Below are 18,310 nucleotides of genomic sequence, written 5' to 3' on the forward strand. Positions count from 1 at the left end.
CCTGGAAATACCTGAGCCTTCTGGTTCTCCCCAGAAGACCATGTGTTCTGCCTGCTGGAGCCCGTGGAAGACTCTGCTTCCCTCTCCTATAGGTTTTAGGCAGATGTTGTGATCCTAAGAGGCTTACAGGCATCCAGATATTTCCAATTCTTTCCATCAGTATGTGCTCTAAATTTTCCCCAGAATAGTGAAAATCAAAACATTTGCTTTCTCTCCTGGGGCAGGGACCTTCATCTTTCAATTGACTAAGTCTGCTGAGGGCAGAGAAGGCAGAAAATTAACTTTTTGTTCTATCTTATGGCACTGGGTCTGAATTCTCTATGTGAATTCACTTGATTAGAGGAAAAAAGAACTTAGTAAGAAATTACTCTGATTTTCTTGTGAGGAATAACCTCGCCAATGGTTAGATTTTTTTTCCAGAAAAGATGATAACAATTTACATTTATACTAAGAATATACAAAAATACCTGTCTCACCATGCCCTCACTATCATTCTCATTCTATTGTTGTTGTTACTAGGGATTGAACTCAGTGCTTTACCACTGAGCTACATCTCCAGCCCTTTTTTTTTTTTTAAATTTGATACAGGGTCTTGCTAAATTGCTGAGACTGGCCTCCAACTTGTGATCCTCCTGCCTCAGCCTACCAAGTTGCTAGGATTACAGTTCTGAAATCATTTTACTGCATTATTTATTCTAGGTTTACCTAAGAGAATGGTGGCAAAGGTCACATAAATAACTCTAATCTAGAAAGACTCCAAAGCCTAAATTAAAATAATGACCTAGGCTTTCTTCTTCCAACTTTTTAATCAAACCAGTTACAAATTCTTCTTCTTGCCCTGCCTGCCCTCTGGTGGAGTGGCTAAAGAGCTGGTCAGGAGACCAAGTAATCCCTAAAGGGGATTAGGGAAGAAGTTTCAAGAAAGTCTAAATTGCAAACCACCCCTGTCTAATGTGGAATAAATGTCTATTTCTTGGTTTTTCCAACATTGAATGAGGGGAACAGTATGGGGACAAGAAGATTGTTATTCCCAAGCTGATGCTTTCCATGGGTACTACTTTCTACCTTTGGTCTTGCTGACCTGGGTAATTCCCACATGGGAAAACCATTTCCCCCATCTTGCAATTCTCAACCAGGAAGAGAACACAGCTGGGTAACGCAGTGAACTTGGAAATGAGGTTCTGTTTCCAGTATTGGCACTTGCTAGTTAATCAAATGCCCTCAGGTAACCTCTTAATCTCCTGAAGTCTTCATCTATAAATTAAGAATAGTGATATGAATGGGTCTATTGTGAGATTCCAATGAGATAAAGGCAGTACAAGTGCTGTGTAAACATTGAAGTAATCTACAATCCAGGGCAGAATTGATAGAGTGTTGACAACTCTTCTCTCTGAATCAACATTTGACTTGCCTTAGTTGTCTGTGTATTTTAAAATAAAAAAATAATCAGCTTATCCTTTTAATCTTTAGCAAATAAATGGAGGCTTTGGTTTCAGATCCGTAGGAAAAGCATGTTGTGTGTCCTGATGTGACTCAGGTCTCTGTGTGTACTCTAGTTTCACTTTCATTTTTGTTTTAACTATAGCATTGAAAGAGTAGAAGGCTTACAATTATACCTGTCAGAACTAGTCATTACTCAGTGGTTCTACATTTCAAAAATATTGCTCTTGTCTTTAACAGAAATGATCAGAGTCGTTTACTGTTACCTTGGCTAACTCTAAGTTTATTGACAGTGATGATAATGACTTTAATTTTTTTAAACATTTAATTGAAGCTATAATAATTTAGAAGATGTATGTATTTAACAGACTAGGTGTTCAAATTGATGATACCTTTTATTCTGTGTGGCTAAAGATAAATGTGAAAAGTCAAAGAATTGCATACCCAGAAAGTGGAGTTCTACATTTTTCTCTCAGCTTCACATGCAATCTCTCATGCCTCCTTCCATCCCACTATAGTAGGGTACATTAGAAGAAAACCAAAAACAGAAAGGTAGCCAACTGAAAAGAGAGAAGACTGTCAGAGTTGCCTGGTCCAAGTCACCACTTCTCTTGCCCAGGTGTTTATAGTAGCCTCCTATGTGGTTTTCCTACTTTAGTAACTTCTTAACAGTAGCAGAATGTTAAAATTCAAGTCAGATAATGCCATTCATATACTCAAAATCTTCCTAGGACTTTTCCTCCTTAGTCCTCTATTCCTGCCCACCCCTCACTCCCTCAGTCTAGCCACAATGGCCTCCTAGACTAACCAGGACCACCTCAGCCTCAGAGCCCAGCGATGCTCTGATGTTGTGGGATGTTCTTCCTCAGGTATCTATCTGCACGAGTGGCTTCCTCACCTCTTTCTGATTTATTCATTTTCCCCCATATTCTTATTGGTGCATTAAAGTTGTACATAATGATGGGATTTGTTGTTACATAGTTGTGCATGCACACAGTGTAACAATATAATTTGACCAAAATCAGCCCCCAGTCTTTCCTCTTTGATCTGTTTATTTTTCAAGTGGGATCTTTTCTGTCACTCTTTTAAAATTCCAGCTCACATGCCATCCTTATAACCCTTCATTTATCATTATCTAACATACAATATATTTACTTATTTCTTTTGTTTATTGTCTGTTGCCCCCTCTAGAATGCAATCCCCAGGATAGCAAGGGGTTTTGTTTGTTTTGTCAATAGTTGTACCCTCAACATCTGGAAGGAAGTGCTCAATAAATACTTTTTGAATGAATAAATGAAATGAAGTTAAGTCATGGTCCTACTTGATTTGCAGTACTATAACAGTTGCAAAATGTTCATCAAAACTTTACCCAAAAAGTCACAAAACTTTTAATATCTTCTGTTAAGACCTGTTACTATAACATCCAAGGGGCTAGTGTTCTCCTCTTGCATATTCCTGCTGCTACCCCCAAATATATTGACCTTTTTATGTTTCTAGAATAAAGATCTCCTCTAATCTATCAATGTTGCTTTTATTATAATTGTTTTAATCATTCCTAATTTTTCATAAGAGGAGAAAAGAAATGAACTATAATGAAACACCTGTCTCATACTTTCTTTAATGCTATCATCTCCTAGTGGACTTAGCATTGGTTACCCATTTTCTGACTTCTCATTTTCCCCCATTTCCAAAATATAGGTATTACCAGAGGATTTTACATGGATTTCTTATCTTGCTTTACATGCTCTTCATTAGCAATCTTACACATTTTAATGATTTCCATCATCTGTTTTTCTTAGATTACTCTCAAATTTTTAAGCCCAATCTTGAAATTTCTTATTGCTACTAGGTTGGGCTGTCATTCAAATTCACAAACCTCTTGTGTCTAAAACCAAATTTATCTTTTTCCTTTAACACCGTTTCCTGTTCCAGTAATCTGTGTGCTAATGACCTTGTCTTCTTCCAACTTTGGAAACTCTTCTAAGGCTTATAATCATGAAAAGATACGTGAATTTCTTCAGTGTCAAGATACTTCTTCTACAGTATCTTTTGATTTGTACCTTTCTTTGCTTTTGGTAGATTTGGAATGAGCCTGAGATCCTGCATTTCTAGTATGCTTCTGAGTTGACTCCTGTTGCTGGTCCATTGGTTACTCCTTAAGTTGCAAGGGCCTGCTCTAGGCTAACAATGGCCATCTGAGCCTAGTCTTCCTGTTCATAACTATAGCTAAGAAAAATTAAATTTTCTTCCAAAAATAGAGATCTGATATTGCCCAGTATTGCTTTAAGAAAGAAAATGGTGCCTGGGGGTGGTGGCACATGCCTATAATGCCAGTGACTTGGAAGTTGAGGCAGGAGGATTGCAAATTTGAGGCAAACCTCTGCGATTCAGAAAGACCCTGTCCCAAAATAGATATTTAAAAAAAAAAAAAAAAAAAAAAAAAGGACTGAGGATGTAGCTCAGTGGTTCAATCTCCAGTACCACATAAACAAACAAAAAACAAAAACTAAACAAAAACAAAACCCCAAACAAACAAAAAGAAAAAGGTTGTTTCTATGTCACAGAATATTCAGATATTTATAGATAGAAGCCATAATGATCAATTTGGATTCGTTCATTAACACATTAAGGTATATCCTTGCAGTTCTTTCCTTCTTTGTATGTATATACATATTGGTATTATTAAACCATAAAAGAATCATTTATATCTTGTTGCCCAGTGTAAAAATTTGCTCCTTAAATTTGTTGAACTTGCTCATTTTATAAAGCTGAATCTTCCCTCTTTTCTCTATATGATAAAAATGCCTGATGCTCTTTTCCTCAGCCTCTCTTACAGCTGGGAACTGGGGCCTGAGTGAAGTCAAGCAGATGCATCCTCTCTGGACTTTGATTCAGGAGCTGGTGACTCAAAGCAGCAGGGATGACGCAGAGTCCACTCTGGCCAGGGCACAGCGGCCATGGCAGCTGCATCCGGTTTCCAGTGGCAGGGGAGACAGCTGTTCTGTGGCTGTAGGCAATGTCCTGCACCCAAGGACGTGGCAGTGGGAGCCATGGGGTCAGTGTTCGGCAGCTGGAGTGGTGACTTCACAGGACCAGCTCTGTGGAATGATTTGGGTGTGGTTCTTGCCTGGATGATTCTCCTTCCCACCTTTGCTTCTTAAATTAGTTTAAAAGTTGTTTTAATTTATTGGCAACAAATACTAATGCTGCAAACAGTAACTAGCCCTTGGATAGTTACACCCTTTCTATGTGCCAGGTGGATTTCTGAAAGCCTTTTGTACATTAACTCATTTAATTTTTACAACAATTCTGAGAGGTAGGCACTAGCATTACCACATTTTACAGATGATGAAACTGATTTATAGAAAGATTAGGTTATTTGACCAGGGTCACATGACTATAAATGGTGACTCTGAAGCTCAATCTTGTGTACCGGTTATGAGCCTTGAATGATTCACATACTGTTTTATAACCTATTTTTTCATATAACAAAATTTTGTATTTTCATGTCATTAAATATTCATTTGAATATTTAAAGTAGCTGAATAGTGTTCAATTATAAGGATGACCTGTGATTTTTTTTTTTTTTTTAGTCAATTTCCTATCATTTAACATTAAGGATATCCTAGTGGCTAAACTTTTTCTTAATATCCATGACTATTTCCTTGCAATACAGCCGTAAAAGTAGAATGCTTGGTCAAGGATATCCAAATTACCTTCCAGAAAGATTTTTCTTATCTGCACTCCTGGCAGTGTACGGAAGTGTCCTATTTCCCGGAATTCTTATTAACATAGAATGCTGTCATAAATTATTTTCTTTGCGGTATTGAAAATGACAGATCATTTTCTCTTAAATTTGAAATTCTTTAAACATTTAAAAATACCTTTTTTTTGGGACCATTTGTCCAAAGTCATTTTGTAAATTGTCTTCATCAACTATGGCTTAAATTTGAAATTATTTCAGTTCAAAACTCTTCATACTCTGGTCCCAACTATTTTTCTAACATTCCTACAAGTCGTAAATGTTCATCCTAAATATTCATAGGGATTATTTTGTATTAGATTGAACCGAATGAATGTGCTACTTTTGTAGGTCAAACTGGCCTTGAAATTGCAATCTTCCTGCCTTAGCCTCCCAAGTCACTGGGATTATTATGGGTGTGCACCTGGCACACTATAATGTTTTTGCAAATACATTTGCCTCTCTGTTTGGTGAAATTCCATTAGTTTTTTATGAGGCTGATGTATGGGTCAGGTCCTTGTCACTCTTCTTCGGGTCCTCCTTCCACTCTTCTTCACCTTTCCACTCTCATTCTTTCCTGCCATAGTTAAAGAATGGTAGGTTCCAGGACATTGTAATAAGTTTGCATCTGCTTAGCAGAGGGCAAGTTTCCTTTTGTTGTTCCCTGGTGAGACTTTTTATTTTGGCAGCCACAAGGAATAGCAAGTTTCTAGCTCCCCACAAATGCATGACAGATATCTGTTGAAGAACTAGTAAGTTTTGGGTACAAGAAATGCCTTATTAGCCAATAATACTTGTAATTTTCTCCCACGTTGAAAGAGAAAGAATATTGTAATGTCCTTAAATATCTTCTAATTTGGTTGGTATTTTGTTTGGAATTGGTCCTCCATTTTTTGAATCCTCCGACTATCTAATTCAGCTTTCCTTATATTTTCAGGTGTGACAATTATATTGCTATTCAATGAAATTATTTTATTTCATGGCACAATTCTCAAGAATGAAACAACTCTCTAACTTGTTGAATAAGTAATTGGTGTACTTTCTTTTTTAAAAAAATATTAAGATGTCGATAGATCTTTATTTTATTCATTAATTTATATGTGATGCTGAGAATCGAACCCAGTGCATCATACATGCTAGGCAAGCACTCTACCACGGAGCCACAACCCCAGCCCAGTCAGTGTACTTTCTAAGGAATAAATTCTATTTTTTTTTTCCCTTTAACCATATTCATCTTTTCTTTTTGGTGAACTTTTAGTGACTTTCAGGAAATTAATAATGCTAAAGATAGAGTTACAAATTAAACAAACTTTAAAGCACATTAAAAGTACAAATATTTTTAAAAGGCATTAAAATATTTAAATTGAATGTTATTCAGACAAAATCTTCTTTTTATAAAAGAGATTGCTGTAGTTTGGATCTGAAGTGTTCCCCAAAGTCTCATATGCTAAAGTCATGATCACAAATCTGTGGCACTGCTGGGAGGTGGTGGACCCTTTAAGAGGTGGAGCCTAGTGGAAGGGAGTCAGGTCATTAGGGGTTTACCATTGGAAGAGATATTGGGACTCTAGTCCCTTCCTTCCTCTCTTTGGCTTCCTAGCTGTTATAAGACAAGGAGCTTTGCTTTGCCCCATGTTCCCCACCATGATGTTTTGTCTTGCCACAGGTGTCGAAGTAACAGAGCCAATCAACTATGAACTGAAACCTCTGAAACCATAAGCCAAGATAAATCTTTTTACCTTTAAGTTGATTTTTTTCAGGTATTTTGTTCCAGCAATGGGAAGCTGACTAACAGGGATATTCTGTATAATCAATTTAAGATATACTTACAAGAAGAAAATCATGGAATTATAGAACTTAAAAAGTGGAAGAGATCCTCAAGGGTTTCAATATGTGCTCTTTGGGGACAAAATATCAGACAAAAATGTGGAGGAGGAGACAATAGTCTGAGTTTAACTTTGGCTCCATAGTCCTTCTCAAGTTAATCTGAGTTCTGTCTCAACCTTTTCTCATCTTTTCTCAGCTACATGTCCTGCACTAACCATTCCTGAAACAAGTTCCTGTGGAAACAACTACAATGCCAGTCCTCTTGGTTTATATTCAGAGGGGACTGGGTGCTGCTTTATGTCCACCTTGCCCCCCCCGCCCTACTAAGTCCTGCAGACATCAGACAGCTCTGGCCTTTTCTCTCTTGCTTACTATTAGGAAAATATGCACTCAGTATTTTGCCTTTTATAAGTGGACTTCTCTAAGCAGATCCGAAGATCCAGAAGATCAGTTTGAGATTTGTAACAAGGGGGTGAGGTATTATAATAAAAAGATAGGGAAAGGCAAGCACTGGTGAGAAGTAGAAAAAATTCCAACTCCATACATTGCTGGTAGGAATGGAAAGTGGTGTGACCACTTTGGAAAATAGCCTGTCAGTTCTTCAAATATTTGAACAGAGTTACCATTTAATTCAGCAGTTCTACTCTTGGATATACTCAAGAGAAGTGAAAACATATATCCATGTAAGAGCTTGCGTATTAAATGTTCATAGAAGTAATATTCAAAATAGCCAAAGAGAAATTTCTGTTAACTGATGATTGGATAAATAAAATGTGGCATTTCTCTAAAATAGAATATTTTTCAGCAATTAAAAGGAATGATGTGTACAAAATGATGGTCCAAAATGGATAAATTTTGAAAACATGTTAAGAAACCTATCAAAAAGGATCACATACTGTAGAATCTCTATATAATGCACTGTATATATGCGTGCTATAAGTAACTCTATACAGATAGAAAATAGATTAATAGTTGCCTACAATGATGGCTAAGGAGAAAGAAGTTTCTTTTTGAAAAGGATAATGCAAAGTTCTAAAATGGTGATGCAGGCACACATTTGTGAATATGCTAAAATCCATTGAATTGTATGCTTTAAATGGGTGAATTATATACTATGTGAATTATTTCTCAATAAAACTGTCTGAAATGAAAAAGGCATCTGACTTTTATGTTTAATTTTGTCTCCTGGTACTTCTCTGGCTAGCTGGACATTCCTGTGCCTAATTCTGCTCCAAGACCAGCCAATAGCTAATGTAGTAGAGTAGAAATTTAACTCACAATACAACTTGGGCACGAAAAGAAAATTTAAGTTATTTAATTAGTCTATCCTCTTGAAGTTTAACTAATGGATAATGGGGAAACTAATGGGTGTTGAGTGTTCTGTGTCTGGGAAGGCCACTGTGCTGGAAGGAGTGGCTGGGACTGAGTTACCTGCAACTAACACACAATATTCTTGCTGCAATTATATCCACTCAAATTACTAATGGACAGGGCAGTCAGGGTGTTACTTCATACATGTGATCTGAATTTTTGTCGTTCTTGATTCTGCTCCTTGGTTTGGACTATTATCTGTGTGATTTAGGATTTGCTGTGAATTCCTACATGTATGTGCTCTGTAGCCTACAAAAGCTCTCTTGACTTTAACTGCTGGTTCTGTCTTGAGCATTGGTTCCCTGGCAGTGTCCATGTCTCTGGGTTTGCTCTACTCCTGTGGCTAGTCACAAAGGTTCATTGTTTTGGTGTCTGTCTTGGCTCATCCCATCTCTATGATCAGTAGTTGGCCATGGTGATAAAATGATTGTTTTGTGGCTTCCTGAAGCATTCAAGCTCAATAGAATACATGCACTTATTCCCTTCTTCCAAAACTATGTTTAAAGCACTCTAAAATGTTTTAAATAAAAATTCCTATGTTTTTTATAATTTTTGTATCGATGATGATATGAACACTTATTTTACTTGTAAACCTGTATTTGTTTGTTTGGAAAGAGGTCTGCCCAGCTGTATTGGTGCTTTGGAGGAAGGTACAAAATCATATGACATTCATTGACTCTGGTGGAGATAAATTGTAAAGTATATTTACTTTTCACATTGTTTTATTTTGGCCAAACCAAATCAGTGATGTGATAGTTCAGAATGAAATTTGGAGTACTTACTGGTTTCTTTGAGTTATTTATATTCTAAAGGATTGTGACTTTTATAAGCAACCAAAATTATTTTCAAATTGCTATTCATTCAGGACTTAACTTTAGAGTATCCGCCATTCTTTTTTTTCCGTTTTACAGCAAGTTTATTTCTATGCCATTAGACATTACTCAACACTCCTACTTAAAATAGCTATGCAGGGTTCTGGAGTATTCACTAAATCTCTTATCGTGGAGCATATATTTTGCATTGCCCCCTGAATATTTGTTTCCTATGATAGACAATACCATTACAAACAAAAACACCTAAATCTTTGCATATTTGTGACTCCTTTTAAAAAATTATTTATTTATTTTTTTATGTTTTACAAACTTCATTTTGATTCATTGTACACAAATGGGGTACATCATTTCGTTTCTATGGTTGTGCACGATGTAAATTCACACCATTTGTGTAATCATACATGTACATAGGGTAATGATGTCTGTCTCATTCCACGATTTTTCATACCCCCCTCATTTCCTTCTACATAATCTAAAGTTCCTCCATTTTTCTCTCACTCCTCACACCCACAACCCCCATTATATATCATCATCCACTTATCAGGAAAAACATTTGGCCTTTGGTTTTTTGGGATTGGCATATATCACTTAGCATGATATACTCCAATTCCATCCATTTATTTGCAAATGCCATAATATTCTTCTTCTTTATGTCTGAATAATATTCCATTGTGTATATATACAAGAGTTTCTTTATCCATTCATCTGTTGAAGGGCATCTAGATGCAATGTGTTGGTTCTACAATCATGACACTTTCCTTAAGATAATTTCCCAAGTGGAATTTTGAAGTGAAACAGAATGCTCATGATTGAGGCTTTGGATGGGCATTTCCCAGTGGCCCTTGAAAGCAAGGTCTGTGCACAATCCCATCAGCTGCGAAAGAGTGCCCACACCTTACTACCGTGGCTGACATTTAGTAGTGTTGTGCAATTTTTCAACTGGATGAGAAAAGGGGGTTTTCAATATTCTCTCTTTATTTACTGGTAAGGCTGAACATTTTCATATGCTTATTGGCAATTCGTTGGTTTTTTAAATTGTTTTTTTTTTTATGGATTTTGTTGAGAATGTTTGAGGTTTACAACATGATGTTTTGGGATACATGTTGGGTAATAATATGGTTGCTCTAAGTCAAGGGGTGTGTGTGTGTGTGTGTGTGTGTGTGTGTGTGTGTGAATTGGAGTATCTGACATTCTCAGTGCCAATGCCTGGGTGGTCATTTTTATTACAAATAATACTTTAATTTGGAAAAATAGACATTTTACAAGTATTTTAAGAGTATTTTACATAATATGAGTGTATTTTGAGTTTACAAAGAGACCAACGATTAAAATATTTGACTACTAAATGAGTGAGAATTTGAGAATGTATCTGTTACATAGGATTTTTATTAAAGATAAATCATTTATGCCTCTAATACATACATATGTATATATGCACAAACATATTTATTTGTTCCTTTTTAGGACTGTTGCCCTAGATTCAGTGGGATATAATTTTTCATTATTACCTCAATCAAATCATACCTAATTCATAAATGTTTATATCTGAGAAATAAAAAGTGAATACAGATGATTTAAAAGAAGTATACTCTTTTGATTATTTATTTACTTATTCAGATATCCAAAAGTATTAAGAGGTAAAAAAAATGCTTGAGTTATTTCTAACAACTTTAAAGCAGCTGTAGAAGAAATGCTAATAGCGTGAGGTAAAATTAAGCAGATCTCTCGACCTGAATAAATGCAATGGTGATAGACAAAGAATAGCCAAGAAACAGAAGGAATCGTGGAAACCAGAAGATGAGTGAAATGTTAAAGGGCTGATCTAGCCCAAGCCCCGGATGTATACGGCCATCAGGTAGACCGATATGACACAGGAAAAGTGCGTTACAGCCTTAGCAGTTGCAATGAGTTTATGCATTATTCTCACACCCTGGGTGCCTCTCATTGCATTCATCTTGGTTGGGATACAGGCTAGACTCTTGTATCAACATACAAAGACTCAAACACACCCGGCCCAGACCTGTAAGGAGGTTTGACAAACTCTGGAGGTGAGGCCCCTTCTGTCCTGTGATTCTGCCATTCCTGAAGGTGTTGCCTTTGTTGTCCACACTGCTGAAGGTGGACACTCAGCTGGGTTCGTGTTCCAGTCTGGGAGGAAGGGAAAGGGGGAAGCAGAAGGCCTAGGAAGTCTAATGTGGCTATTCGAAAGGGGAAGGAGGAGGCAAGATGTTCGCCCAGGTGCCCAATGTGGTTTGAGAGTAGTTAGATTGGTAATTTAAACAGACCATGTCGTTCTAGGAAGAAAATGGCCGGCCTCTGAGATGCCCCCACCCATCCTGTGTCTCTTCTTAAGAAGATGCTCTGGCGTAAAGGGAGAAGGGATGTGGTTTATGTGTCTCTATTGATGCGGTGGGAATTAGGAAGAATTGGCTGCTCACTGGGCTTGAGAGGGTTGGTTGCAGAGATTAACCTTTCCTGGACACTACATGAAAATCAAGGGCAAGAGACTTCTTTGTCCTTGGTTTTACTTTGATTTATTAAACAAGGTGGTTCTCAAAGTGTGGTCAGTATTAGCAATACCTGGGAACTTGCCAGAAATGCAGGTCCTAGACTCAATGAATCAGAAATGCTTGAGGTGGGGTCCAGCAACTGTTTTATCAAACATTCTAGGGGATGTGAGACAGTTTGAAAATCATGGATTGAATATGATTCTTTGAAAGGGAAAATCAGAATATATGTTTGACTTTGCATCTTCCTAATCAGAATATATGTATAACTTTTGCATCTTCCTGAACTCTCTCTTTCTACAATTTCTCAGCACTAGAAAGGAGCAAAATTTCCTTTTACTTGACTTAATGTAACATCCTACTACCATAAAGCATGAATCCCCATATCTACATCACATAGCATGAGCAAACAGACTGTGAGAAAGAGCCTGGCGGGCTTGGTTGCACAAAAAGAAAAGAAGATATTTGGAAATAATCTGGATTCCTGCACGATCCTATTTTGAATGTCAGAAGCTGAGCATTACGTTTGTCTCTGTATCCCTTCTTTAAGATGTATTAATTTCTAGTTCCACTTCCTGAAATGAATACCTTGAGCTGATCATTGCAAGAGTCCTGTTCTCAGAACAGGAAAACAAGAAAACAAGAAAAGAGCACATTATTTCCAAAGTGTGTATTACCCAGTTATACATATAGTCACCCCTCACTATCAGCAGAGGAATGGTCAGGACAGCCCCCTACTTTCTGGGGACACCAAAATCTGCAGACGCTCAAATACTTTATATAAAATAGTATAGCATTTCATAGAATCTATGTACAACCTCTTGTATGCTTTAAATTATCTCTAGATTACTTACAATATTTAATACTCTGCAAATACTATGTAAGTAGTAGTTATACTGTATTGTTTAGGGAATAATGATAAGAAAAAACTCTGTACATGTTCAATAAAGATGCAATTTTTCCCAAACAATTTAGATCTGATGTTGGTTGTATCCACAGATATGGAACCTCCAAATGCTGCCACAAATAGGGAGGACCCACTCTATAGTGTCCGCTTTGGGCAGGAGTCTGGCTGCTGCTCCTATGTGCTTGACAGGAAGAAGCAGTTCTGAGCAACAACAACAACAACAACAAAAAAAAAAAAAAAAAAAAAAAAAAAAGAAAGAAAGAAAAAAAAAAAAAAAAAGAAAGAAAGCTACTTAAGAATGGAGAATTTCTAATTCTGGCTGTTTCTGTCCCAGCATCCTCAGGGAACTGCATCGCTCCCCCTGCTTATAAAATAGAGATAATGTCCTGAATGCAACATTACATAAAACGGCACTTATTTTAACTTCTTCCTTAAATTACTCACCAATAGTAAGTTGTCTTCATTCTCAATGTACGTTGGAACTTGTATTGTCAACAATATAATACAAAACATCTCAATTTTCATTCAGTGATAGTATGTTTCCTGGGAAAAGAGTTGCTTCCTAAACAAAAATATTATTATTGAAAAGAAATAACTGTAAATGTTCTACATGATTTTTGTGAATGGGGAGGCTAGAGGGAATAGGGCGTGGGTCTTGCCTCTATCCATTCACGCATCTGACTTTTTGAATAATCATTTGTGGAATGTAAATGGCATGGCCCTCTTTCGGGGCTTCCCATTGCATTTTGAGTAAACTTTCCTCACCATGTTCCTTGAGCTCTGCAGCAGCATCTCAGGCTTTTCCCCCTCATATTGAATTCTCTCTGATTCTTGAAGAAACTGAATTCTTCCCTATTCCAGAGCTTTGGGATATTCCCATTGTCAGGAAAAGTTTTCCCCTAACCCTTTGTGAGGGTTCTCACTTATTCCTAATTTCTGGTCAACGTCTGTTCCTTAGAAAAGCCAACCATGATTTTAGGATTCTCTGTTACCATTTCACTTCATATGTCATCACAGTTTGTAGCCTTGTATTAATTTGGTGCTTATTATTTTGTCTACATTAGATTATAAACCTGAAAAAAATCAGAGATCACATCCGTTTTGTTTACCTCCCTATACTCAGTGCTTGGGATAGTGCTGGACACATAGTGGGTATTCAATAAATATTTAATGATGGCTTTACCCAATATCATAAAGAAAATTGGGCACTACAGTTTGAAATATGTGATAAATTAAAATTTTAAAAACATTACAATTTATTAGATTTGATTGTTCACAAGCAAGTTGTATTTCTGAATTTGCAAACCAGTTATTTGACACTCAGAACATATTGCTGTATGGAGAACTGTCATTGTTGATCCGGGCCTGCATTTCCTGAAAATAGCAGTTACAGATCTCATGCAAAATTACCTCCATGCAAATATCTGTATCATTAGACCTTAGTTTCCAAATCAGAAATCCTAGTTTTCAGTCTTCACATAATTTTTAAGGTCTTATTTTTGTGAATTAAAGAAATAATGTATTAAGATGATTTTTAGTTCTTCTCTCTCCATGTCTTTTTCATGATTTCAATTTTTGCAAGAGAGAGAAAGTAATATTGCTATAAAGTTGTGCTCAGGGTAAGGGGTAGCCTTAGGTATCAATCAGGGAAAAGGGACAACATGCAGTAGAAGTCTGGAATATGTCCTCTGAGCACACACTGAGACCTCAGCACAGGGTGGCGTGTTTGTGTGGATGTGGGTGGGAGGCAGGAATGGGCGGGGAAGGGCAGAGATTCTGCTTGGAGGAGGCGGAATGACCCTGGGATTTTTCCCTTGTATGCTGGCGTGTTCCCTGTTTAGTCACAGTGGCAGCTGCACAGCCCTAACTACCACTGGAATGTTGGCTCTCAAAGACTTCATCAACAGGCCCAGAAGTAGCCATCCACAAATGCAGATGTATTTCTTAAAGAGCCCAGCGTCAGTGGGCATCATAAGAGCAATTATTCATTGCGGTGATCTCTTCTGGAGTTCAGTTCAAATCAAATTTAATTTTGCTTTCAAGTCCCTCTCAGACACAGAAAAGCATATTAGACTTGGAAAGGCCTGAGTGGCTGAAGTTTCCTGACCAGAACAGGAATTTCCTCCACACCCTGACAGGTGTTCCTCTCGTTGTTTGCTCACCTCTTTGGACAGCTACTTCATATTTGGACAGGTCCTATTGTTACATATTTCACTTCCTTACCCTGTGGTGAAGTCTACCTCCCTGACCTTTCACCCTATTTGTCTTTGTTCTACTTTTGGGAGTTATGTAGAATATGTCTAATCCTTCTTCAAAATGGCAGTTCTTCAAGCATTTGAGACAGCTGTCCTATCCCTACCCCTAAATTTTCTTTTTTAGGTAAAATAGCCTCAGATCTTTCAATTGCACCTTTGGTAATTAGTGTATTCACTTAGGGAATATGTGAGCAACAGCTCTAGGCAGACCTCAGCAAAGCTGATCGGTTTATTCAATTATTTATTCTTCTTGCATGTATTCACACTAATAATAGACTATTAAAATAATGATAACTGCTACAAACGAGAGGGCACGGCTCAACAAGGGCATGCAGAGGAAACCAGCCCAGGCACTCTTAGGAGGTCAAGGTTGAACTGGGAGCTGATGGACAGGAAGAAGTTAACAGGGTGAAGAGAAGGTGGGGAGTACTTTCACAGCAGAAGGAGCAGTATTTATACAGGTTGCTTGGTTGGAGGGACCTGTGATGGGAACGTAATTACCCTCTTGGATCTTCAATCTCTGCATTTGCAAAGGATTACAATACTTTCTCTCATCAAAAGAATGGTTTTGAAGACCCATGAGATGGATACAAATGTGCTCTGAGATATACAGTGTTATTCCACGAACTCAGCCAGGCCTGTTCCCTTACTGTTTACTAAGAGACATTTCTACTTCTGTATTTTTGCTTCTGCTCTTCCTTCCCCAGAAAGCTTTTCCTATTTCTCCATGTTTATCCAATCCTTAAAATCTTTACAGTCCATCTTAAGTCCCAATTCCTTTGGGAAGCGTCCCTGGGCATTCAGGCTCAGCTCTGTTACTGTAGGGTGAGGGCTCAATGCTGGGCTTGGAGTTCTGAGTTTGATTTCTGGTTCTGCTACTCACTACCTAATGGACTAATGCAAATTACTTTTCCCATATTCAATTTCTTTATCTGCCCAAAAGGGTTAATAATGGTAACTATTTTATGAATTGGTGGTAGAGTGCAAACAAAACTATAGAGAACAGTTTCCAACAAAGGCAGGGGGGAGTTTTATTTGGGAATAGACAATAGGATTGCAATCCTAGGAACACAGGCACTGGTCAGGGCACAGGCCTCTGAAGTATCCAAGGTACATATGAAACATTAGCATTTCATTCAGAAAAGGAAAAGCTATGTGAGGTGTTTTGAAAGGAAGCTCATTGGCACTTGTGCTGTTACATAAGAGTTGGCTAACTGGTTGGTGAGTGGTTGCAGTTATTAGGTAAACTAGTCTTAAAGTCATAGCTGGCTGTTCTGTGGATAGCCGCCAAGTAAAATTAGTCTTGAAGTTATGGCAGGTTGTATCTTTGGATTGATATTGGCAGATAGTTCCTTAGGACACAGGCTCCCTGGTCTGAGGATTTCCCCTGTGCTTCCTCAACCCCGTTTTAGCGAAGTGGGACAGAAACGACTCCACAAGGCACAGTAATTTTTCAAACACATGTAAAACAGAGCACTTCCTAATCATCCTTATCTCAGCCGGCAGGTCCTGCTCCTCCTTCTGGCCTGGGACCACTTACCTTCCACCCTCATCCTGTCCCCACCCCTCAACCTGTCCCCAAAGTCTTCTTTGTGCCACTCTCTATCCCTACTGACTAGGAAAAACCAGACCAACACCACTAATAATAGAGAAAGAAAATGTTTTCATTTTGCATTGGAAATAACCATCCTCCTTCTTATCCCTTCTGGCTGATGCTAAATGGCTCAGTAAATATATATATATATATATATATATATATATATATATATATATATATTTTTTTTTTTTTTTTTTTTTTTTTTTTTGGTACTGAGGATTGAACCCAGGGGTGCTTAGTGCTTAACCACTGAGCCACATCCCCGACTCTTTTGTTTGTTTGTTTGTTTTTGTTTTTCATATGATTTTATTTTCTCACTTCAACCATAATAATATGATATCCAAAGTTTGTCTTAACTGGTAGATCGGTAAACACAGGTTTATCCATCTCACAGGCAAGGCAAACGCTGCTTCTTGAAATGGTCCAACCATGGACTCTGGTCATCCAGCCCAAGTCACCCCTCGCCTGGCTTTATCTTCACTATATTGTGTGGCCACTTCATTGAATCTCATTCCAGACTTTAACTTCTCCATTGCTTCCATGATCTTGCCATGTTTTCCACATAGAATGTGTCTGGCCTTTACTGCATCACCACCACCTCCGGGTCCATGAGCCTTCTTGGCAGCACTGTCACACTGTCACACCCAGAGGCTGCTCCACCTTTCCCCACTTTTCTACTTTTTCCTTTGGGCGGCATCTTCGAAACTTGACGTTGAACTCTCAACTGCTCTGGTATCCATAAAAGCCTCCCCCCCTTTTTATATTATATTTTGAGACAGGGTCTCACTAGTTGCTTAGGGTCTTGCTGAGTTGCTGAGGCTGGTTTTGGACTTGTGATCCTCCTGCTTCTACCTCCGGAGCCTCTGGGATTTCAGGCATGCACCCACCACACCTGGCTATATACTCTTTTATTTTTCTTTTTATTTGTTCTTTTTATATATATACATGACAGGAGAATGTATTTTGGCATATTATACATACATGAAGTATAACTTATACTAATTAGGATCCTATTCTTATGGTTGCATATGATGCGAGTTACCCTGGTTGCATTTTCAAATACAAGGATAGGAAAGTTATGTTTGGTTAATTCTATTGTCCTTTCTATTCCTCTTCCCTCCATTCCCCTTTGTCTATTCCAATGGACTTCTATTCTTCCCCTTCCCACTCTCCCTTGTTGCGGTTTAGCATCCACATATCAGAAAGAACATTTGGCCTTTGGGCTTTGGGGACTAGCTTATTTCACTTAGCATGATATCCTCCAGCTCCATCCATTTACCAGCAAATGCCATAATTTCATTCTTATTTATGGCTGAGTAATATTCCATTGTGTATACATACCAAATTTTCTTTTTTTTTTTTATACCACATTTTCCTTATCCACTCCATTCATCTGTTGAAGGACACCTAGGTTAGTTCCATAGCTTAGCTGTTGTGAATTGAGCTGCTATAAACATTGATGTGGCTGCATCACTGTAGTATGCTGATTTTAAGTCCTTTGGGTATAGGCCAAGGAGTGGGATAACTGGGACAAATGGTGGTTCCATTCCAAGCTTTCTGAGGAATCTCCATACTGCTTTCCAGAGTGGTTGCACCAATTTGCAACCCCACCAGCAATGTTTGAGAGTACCTTTTTCTCCACATCCTTGCCCACATTTATTGTTATGTGTATTCTTGATAATTGCCACTCTGGAGTAAGATGGAATCTCAGGGTAGCTTTAATTTGCATTTTTCTAATTGCTAGAGATGTTGAACATTTTTTCATATATTTGTTGACTGATCATATTTCTGCAAAGTGTCTGTTCAGTTCCTTAGTCCATTTATTGATTTT

General features: G+C 37.8%; 1 long non-coding RNA gene and 1 pseudogene across 2 annotated transcripts in view; one reads left to right on the top strand and one right to left on the bottom strand.

The window, feature by feature from the left end:
• The window catches only part of LOC306667564, an 84,832-nt gene extending 76,424 nt beyond the window's left edge, over positions 1-8,408 (top strand). Inside the window, exon 3 of the long non-coding RNA XR_013765602.1 lies at positions 4,265-8,408. This is a non-coding gene — a long non-coding RNA (uncharacterized lncRNA). The remainder of the gene's footprint in view (positions 1-4,264) is intronic.
• An 8,377-nt stretch (positions 8,409-16,785) lies between these two features.
• Positions 16,786-17,257, bottom strand: LOC306667840 (peptidyl-prolyl cis-trans isomerase NIMA-interacting 4-like; annotated as a pseudogene). Its single transcript has one exon. The product of its transcript is annotated as a peptidyl-prolyl cis-trans isomerase NIMA-interacting 4-like (transcript).
• Positions 17,258-18,310: the final 1,053 nt, after the last annotated feature.

Source organism: Sciurus vulgaris (assembly GCF_902686455.1).
Source record: "Sciurus vulgaris genome assembly, chromosome: 8".
In the NCBI taxonomy this organism is placed as follows: domain Eukaryota; kingdom Metazoa; phylum Chordata; class Mammalia; order Rodentia; family Sciuridae; genus Sciurus; species Sciurus vulgaris.